This window comes from Scaptodrosophila lebanonensis, unplaced genomic scaffold (genome assembly GCF_003285725.1).
Source record: "Scaptodrosophila lebanonensis strain 11010-0011.00,11010-0021.00 unplaced genomic scaffold, SlebRS2 tig00000024-arrow-pilon, whole genome shotgun sequence".
In the NCBI taxonomy this organism is placed as follows: domain Eukaryota; kingdom Metazoa; phylum Arthropoda; class Insecta; order Diptera; family Drosophilidae; genus Scaptodrosophila; species Scaptodrosophila lebanonensis.
This window is the reverse complement of record NW_022060538.1, coordinates 17,743,966-17,752,080: the sequence shown is the minus strand read 5'-3', so window position 1 is coordinate 17,752,080 and position 8,115 is coordinate 17,743,966.

Here is an 8,115-nt window from a genome sequence, read left to right as displayed (position 1 = left end):
AAATGAAAGGACATGCCCGCAACAACAACAAACGCCCCTTCTGTACAATTTTTGGCATACAGACAGAGAGCTGCAACAAAAGGCTGGACCAGCCCGGCAACAATCGACTACCGGGTAATTAGAGGTTGAATGCCCCAGTCAAGTCAAAAAGTCACGTAATGCGATTTGTACGCCAGGACTCTGTGCTGCTCACAGCGGGTGAGCAGCAGGACAACTGTAAAATTACATAAAGATACATGCTATGGCTCATTATGGTACCTCGGAGGGGGGAGACAAAAGGCGTTTGCCAAATTTATGACCATGCAACATCCGAAGAGGGGCAAACAATGATAAATTCGATTTGGTTTTTCTTTTGCGACCTTTGATGGAAATTCTTACAGGCTCATCATTTCTTTTTCCTTTTTATTTGGCTTCTACGTCTTATGCCATTCTTTGATATTTCTTTTTTATTTCCTTTTCTCTCCAACTGACTGCTGGCTAAATATTTATAAATTGTTAAATGGGCAGCAGGGTTGGACGGGTGGACGGACGGTTGGACCTTCACGACAGTTTCCTAATTGTGACAGATTTTGTGTTGTGATTTCGGTAAAGTCGCTGGGCACAGTTTCGAGCTCTAATCCCATTCCCAATCCTGCTGAGGGTTGTGATTGAAGTTGGGGTTGGGGTTGGGCTTCGGCTTTGGCTTGTCGCTAGCAACCGCAGCTGGTGCATTTGACAGCCAGCGGCTATTTGCTTCAGCACTTGGCAAGCCGTGCTCATGCACCCGGACTTTAACCGCTTTTCTTGTCCTGGGCCCAGCCTCAAATTACGTTACGTGTACGGGCAAGTGCTTTGCCTGCTTTGGACGAGTGTACGAGGAGCTTGCGTTTTCGGACCAGACGCCGACGGCGCTTGCAACCTGGCCACGCTTATTATGGCCGCAAGCTGCAACGGCGGCTAGTCGTCGCTCTCCTCATCCGCCTGCTCCTGCCACTTCACCCGCTCACTCGCCCGCTTGCTCGCTCGCCTTTGCCAAAGCAAAGCGCCGGCAGGGTGTTTGTCCATGTGCTTGACTGCTGCTGCCAGTACCTCTGCCACTGCCACTGCCTCTGACGTTGCAACTTGGCACTGGCACGGCTGCCACTATAGCATCCTTCATTTTGGCTTGCAATGCAAGGCAAGGCGCCGCAGCCGTATCCTAAACAGGAGCACAATATCCGCCGTACCATGTGCAAACACAGCGTCAAAGTTAAAGTCGACGGCAACATCGACGTCGACGGCGCTGCTGCTAGTACCATCTTTGTGTTGATGATGTTTGCTTAGCTGTCTTTGCATCTTTTTCGCCAGGACCGGCAGAGAGCCCGAGACCGAGACCGATACCAAACCCAAGCCTGAGCTCGGTCCCGCCACACAGTGGGATTGTCTTTCCAATATAGTAACATAATTCTATATGATCTTAGGTTATGATTTCAATTATTCAAAAGTACAAAAATTCGAATTTTAAATTTAATCACAAAATTAGATTAAATTTAACAAAATATGATTAAAGATAAGAAATTTTAATTTTTCAATTTTAATCATTATTGCGAGCTACGAAAGAATTGAAAAACTTGTTAGCCAATATAACTTGTTAGCCAAATTATAAACTAATGAATGCTATTACTAACAACAAGAAATAAGTTAAAAGATAGACTTGCTATCTAATTTAATTATTTTCATCACATGTATATGCACGTTTCAAATTCAGTTTAATTTTGTTTATTTTAGATTATAACTATATCAATAAAAAAAGACAAGTAGATACTTATACGAGTACTAGCTGTATTTTTAATAATCCTGGCATTCAATTCGTTGCGCTCCACTGTGCGGCGGCTAAACGGAAATGATGGCGGCGTCTGCATGGCCGTTTCAGAAAGCTGTGTTTGCAAGAAGGGCGAGAGACGGATGGAACGCAATGTGGCAGACAATGCAGGACAATGAAATGAATTTTTAAGAATGCCTGCCCTACATGCGTTAGCAGAAGCGACGACGGCAGCGACAGCGACAGCCTCTTCAAAGTCATTCGCCTTGCAGCATCTTGAAGCAAGGCTGCCGTGGCTGCTGTGATATGCAGTTTTCCCTATGACCAACCCAGAATGCAGATTGCAGGACCCTGTAAAGGGTGCCGAGGCTGTAGGGGGGCTGTGCTGCGCTTTGTTTGCACAAGCATGCAGGTGCAGTTTTGCCATCGCCATCGCAATCGCAATCGCCGTCCTCGTTGCAGTTGCAGCAATTTGCATTTGCTCGACAGAGGCAACAACGTTGTTGTTGCCTATGTGTGCGTGTGTGTATCTGTCCCTGTGTGTGTGTGCGCTGGCAGTTGCTGCTATTTGCCGACCGTTTCGTGTGTGCATGTCAAATTCAAACGTTTGCATATTTCGCAAGATTGTCAGACACAATTAACTAACAGCAATGACAACGTCAGTAACGACAATGACGCTCATTGCGACGTTGACAAAAATTATACATAATTTGCTGTGGTAATGGGCCCTTGCCGTAAATGGGGACAGAGTGGCATGCTTCAAGTGGCCTATTGAGATAATCAACTATATTTGACTGAAGAAAATGTTTAATGCGGACGCTTAAAGCTTAAAAATAAGCGATAAACTCTAAACAAATGTGAAGTCTTTCATTTGATCGAATTTTGTACACTTTGATCGATCAAGTAGTCAAAAAATTTATTGAAATTTATGTAATGGATAATTATTGGGCTTGGAAAACTCGAGCGCCTGGTTGTTTGTTAACCAAATAGGTACATATTTGTACATATTTCAGATTCATTTTATTTCTACTTTTGAAAAATAATAATTTATTGCGAATACTAACCAAAGATATGTCAAGGCGATGAATGAGAATGAGAATTTTAAGAGCAGCTTTAATACCAAAGGTTAATTATAAATGATTTAAAAACTATTTATGGTTTTAATTAATATATGAATTCAACACAAAAATATTTTTCAAGTTAAATGGTTAGCTTGAAAATTATTATTTTTATGGACGTGTACTCGTAGTCTATCATTCTTCTTTATGGCCATCCACTTGGTGGCATTAAAGGCAACAATAAAAAAAATTATAATTAAATAACAATTATTAAATATTTATTTATTTTTTCTCCAGCCCAATATAACATACATATGTATATGTATTTAGAATTAGTTTTTTCAATTAGTTGCCATTTCAACACTTCAAAAATGTTAGGAAATATTTAATAATCTCCAATTTAATCTCCTTTCACACATGGCTGTTAGGTCGACTACCTTTTAAAATTTGCACCCATATGTAGGTTGGAGATTTGTTTTTTACACATATTCTGCACATATTTTAATTTTTATTTGACAATATTGGCAAATTATTTAAGAAAAAAATATGTTGTATTAATTCGATTTTCAAGCAAATGCAAACTCTTTAGATAACTTCCATCCGGAAAATTATATCAACACTATTGTCAAATAAAATGCATTACTTTCTTGTTTCTTTATTTTTTGTAAATTATTGAACTTTTAAGTTGGAATTAAAACATCAGTATTTAGTTTTTCTTTTATATCAACAAGCACTGTATGTCGACTTAAAAAAAATATACTATATACAATACAATATACTATATGTGATTTTAAAGGTATGTGTTTGGTCGTTCAAATACCCGCAAACGCTTTTCGCAGCGATTCAGCAGAAGGTGCTGATAATTGAGTTTCATTTGGCATATGAATCCAATTGAATGCACGATTTTTTAGCCACACTTGCATGCTAATTAATCCTTATGCCGACAAGAACAAACACAAGCGCACACTCCTACAATTCGCACACACTGACATTAACAGAGACAGCGCGGAGTCGAATATGCACAAATATAAATACATACTCGTAGATACAAAAAAAAAGAAGAACCATTTGGTGAGGGGGCTGAGGAGGATGTGAAGCAGGCTGCCTGGGTCGGTGGGTGTTAAGCGAGAAAGCGAGCGACTTGCTATGTACATATTTGTGCAGTTATGTTCACATTTGTACTGATCATAATGTACACACACATCCAGCAGCATCCAGCACATATACAGGCACAATACACACATGCGCCGCTATATGTATATATAGGTATATATAGATTTCAGTCAAACACTCGAGCAAGCACAGACAAATTCTATTTGCAAACATTTCACTTGATTTGCAAGCGAGTACTAGCCAGGCGGCAGAGGCAGAGACAGCGAGTCGTTGGCAGCCACCAAGCAGGCTCCACACAATGTGGGTGTATGTGTGCGTGTGTGTGTGTGTGTGTCTGTATAAGTATGTGCATGTTTTACCCAACGTATTTTTTAACACTGTACCCTGGGTTGAAGCTTCAGAAACGTAGTCAATACTCATAGACAGAAAAAGCTTAACTTTTCATATATATTTTAATTTACATCAAAGAAATTGTTAGTTTTCAATATAAACATACGTCAGCGTCAAAACAAATATTAAAAGGCTTTTCAAACTAAAAAACAAAACTTAGCGTTTGTTTAATTCATAAAATACAGCTGTTTTTGGCTGGACAGAATAATAGGTGTGCCCAAAAAATTAAAAAGAAATATTGAAATTTTGTTATTTATAGTCCCGTATTTTACCGAACTGATTAGGGCGCTCTTAATAACCTGAATATCCGACATTATTCTTGATGATTTGTTGGATTCCTGCAGACATAAAGTATACCAACTACTGAAAAATCATTGTATAAATGTTAAACCAAACTTTTTGAATATTTTCCCATGTTTTGTTTTGGAAAACCGTCTTAAAAATCCTTATTTAGGTTATCAAAGGGATTACGAAATAGCCCAACAGCTCAATGTTAACAGGAATATTGCGAGGGACTGTTTTGAAGACGAACTGGCCACCGAGAGGGGTGCTAGACATAGCCCTTCTGACAAGTACGGAATTGGAATGCCGTTAGTCTCCTTCCTTTCGGAGGCGCCACAGACAAGGCCCACCAATGCTAGGGAAAACATAAATAAGTAAGGCTGAACTGACCGACTCTGAACATCAAAAAACATGAACACTATTAAAAATGTAAAGAATTGAAGCTTGTGGTGAGGGGACTTACGGCCGTCCATTGTCCGATGTGTAGATACGCCGCCACACTTGGAATCCCATTAAACGATTTTGCAGATGCTGTTGTGATAAGGATCACGAGAAAAGCTAAGAACAGAGTTTCGGAAAACTCTTTCTAAATCTCACAGGCATACCAAACACTGGAAATCGTCAAATTGGCTAAATTCATTAGCAACACCGGGTTGTTGAAAGGAGACCAAAAACAAACCAAGAGGATTAAAAATGGGTGTGCTCAGGCCTAACTGTAGGTACATGAATGAGCGCTATAACCATCTCAACATTACCTATCCTATGCCTATGGCTAAGAACTTTAAATATATAGATTCCATTATAAAACTATGTTGATTATAAGTAACACTACTACATACTATACATATACGTTATGTACTTACAATAATGTTGCAATTGTGTAAAAAGTACATCGTATATAGATGTATATGTATATGCTTTGCATTCTAGGCAGTGGAGAGAGAGAGAGAGAATTGTAAAAATGGCAGCATTGGTTCCGTCGTAGGTCTTTTTATTTCGCCCCAATCTTCAAAATTACAGACACTGCCAGATTTGAAGAAAACAGAATGCAAAATCTCGAATTCGGCCTAGTATTAATTTGCTTATGAGGGCATTTGCACTCACCTATATTTTCCCATCTGCCCAGATCGGCCAAATCTACAAGTATTTAGACAAATTTGATGGAAAACGGAAATGGGAACAGAGCTGGGTATTCTTCTTCCTTTCATATACTACTAATGTCTGATGGACTAGTACCAGTGTGCATTGGCACACTCATACAACCGTACAGCCGCACAGTTTCGTGAGCACACACACACACACACTCATTGAGTTGACATTCGTGGGCTTGGAGGAAACGTTGGCATGCTCGGCCCCGCATGGGTGTCAAGGACGAGGCAGGACGATAGCGCTGCCATGATGAGTACGATGAGCGCCAAAGTTGCACTCGACAAATCGAAATTGTGTGCTCTGGAAAAATATTGGCACAAGAAATCATTCCTTCCTGTTGTTGCTGTTGGTGTGGTTGTTTTTGTTGTTGGTTCTGCTGGCTCTGGGTGTTGCCACTGCCGCTATCGTCGGCACTTTGCTGTTGAAATGATTGCTGTCTGGTCGTCCGTTTGTCTGTTTGCCTCTCCCTCTGTCTGCCAGTCTGTCTATCCGTTGTACTTGCAGTAGCTTTCATTTGCCATCTTGACGCAAAATGTTTTAATATTTTCAAGTTGCGCCGGATTTTCGACGGACTGAATTAATCCTCAATCGGTGGACCAAACGGCGGCCACGTGAATAACACAAACAAAAGCACGCGCTTCCCGCTCGTCTGTCTCTAAAGTCCCTGAAGTGTAAGAGCCTGGCTATGTAATTTCAGTTGTTGTTTAGTTTGCAACTTAACATGAAATTTATATAATAAAAAATCGAGGAAGCAGCAAAAACAACAATGTCGTCGGCACGCGCATGTATGCCACTTGTTGAGGGATGGAAATGGCCATAAAGCTGGGAACGGGCCAAGGAGTTTGTTACTCTAAGTCTACATGGAACCCGTAGTTCCTTAAGCTCAATAACTCCGTTATTTTGCGATTTGCAGACTAAGAGTTAGTGTTTAATTTGCCAGTTGTTGAAAGAGATTTTCCTTTCAACTTGCAACATCATGAAAGAATTATATAAAATATTATACATTTTGAAATGATAATAAATTTCCCTGAAAGTATCCTGTCACAGTATTTGTTATATGCAAAAAGAAAAAGGTTTCAATATTACACTTTTTTTTGGTACAAAGCAAGGGAAAATAGTTAAAATAGTTGTATAAATATTTAAATTTATTACCAAAAAGAATCAAAACTTGATTTTTAAAATATTTTTACTCGCTTACATGCTTTGTCTGATGATAATTACAGAAGTATAATATCTAATATATTTTTAAACAATTTAAATCTATCGATAGAATGAAAGACTTTGGCTCGCAATTATGTATTAAATAAATATTATTGTTTATCAATGAATTCAGTAAGCCTTCCACCAAACCAAAGGTGGGACCAACTTCGTGCACTGAGAACAGTTTCCTTACGAGGAGCACATTCTGTGTGGGAAGAGCGCAAGGGTCTTGGGGGTGGCACATCATTCGTGGTCCCACTGCCTGTCGGATGCCAACTGCTGCCGCTTTCTTTCAACAGTGTTTCTTCCTCTTCCTCTCCACTTGTCGCTCATCGTTCGTCGTGCCTCGCTCGTCTTTTGTCGCTCTTCTTGTTTGCACGCTCATTTGTTTGTATGTTTGAACTTTCTCCTGTTTCGTTTGCATTTGCAAATATTCCTGCGCTGCTCGTCGCTCCCCACTCATCGGAATTGGAGCTGAGCAGTGCTGTGCTGTGCTAAGATGAGTAGAGCTTGCAGTGGAGGTTGTTGCTTGTGTTGTGGTTGTTGTTGTTGTTGTTGTTGTTGTTGCTGTTCAACAATTTTTTGCACAATTTGCAATGGCTGGTGCAAAGGTCATGTTGTTGTTGTTGTTGCTGCTGTTGTTGTTGGTAGTGTAACAACTTTGTTCTACGAGGCAGAGGCGTGTCTACGACTTGTCGCCAACATCCTCATGATGTTGTTTCTGTTGCTGTCCATGCAGAGGCTGGGTAGTGTGGAATCGAACAAATATGTTTACATTTAGCACATGTGCAATTATTTGATTAAAACTGTAAAAAGCACACAAAATCAGGCAAAAGTTTACCAACACTCGCAGCGGCACAAGCACCAGCACCAGCAACAGTACCAACAACAACAACAGCAACAACAAAAAGAGCAAGGGCCCACAAACGAAGCATTTCAGAGCAACTTGGAGGAGCAGCCAACTGGGCGTGCAAACAGACAGGCAGACACATTCAGCCAGTCAGACAGACAATCAGCCATGTGCACACATACATACACGTATATACTTTTAGTATGTATGTATGTGTGAGTGTATGTTTGTAAGTGGGCACGACAAACAGCAAGGCACCCGAAACGTGCAGAGCAGAGTGTGGAAAAACGTAG